The 241-nt window shown below is 44.4% G+C and overlaps 1 protein-coding gene across 1 annotated transcript in view; it reads left to right on the top strand.

Moving 5' to 3' along the window:
* The window catches only part of ddx4 (DEAD (Asp-Glu-Ala-Asp) box polypeptide 4), a 24,291-nt gene that overhangs the window by 23,103 nt on the left and 947 nt on the right, over positions 1–241 (top strand). The gene's annotated exons all lie outside the window — the stretch shown is intronic.

The raw sequence follows: 241 nt of genomic DNA, 5'->3' as shown, positions 1-241 counted from the left end.
CTCAGCTTGTTCTCAGCATGTTCTCAGCATGTTCTCGGCTTGTTCTCAGCTTGTTCTCGGCATGTTCTCGGCATGTTCTGAGTTTGTTCTCAGTTTGTTCTCAGCTTGTTCTCAGCATGTTCTCAGTTTGTTCTCAGTTTGTTCTCAGCTTGTTCTCAGCTTGTTCTCAGCATGTTCTCAGCTTGTTCTCAGCTTGTTCTCACTTTGTTCTCAGCTTGTTCTGAGTTTGTTCTCAGCATGT

Source organism: Nematolebias whitei, chromosome 24, assembly GCF_014905685.2.
Source record: "Nematolebias whitei isolate Nwh7 chromosome 24, NemWhi1, whole genome shotgun sequence".
Classification (NCBI taxonomy): domain Eukaryota; kingdom Metazoa; phylum Chordata; class Actinopteri; order Cyprinodontiformes; family Rivulidae; genus Nematolebias; species Nematolebias whitei.
Note: the sequence above shows the minus strand (reverse complement) of the source record. Positions and strands in the feature narration are given on the sequence as shown.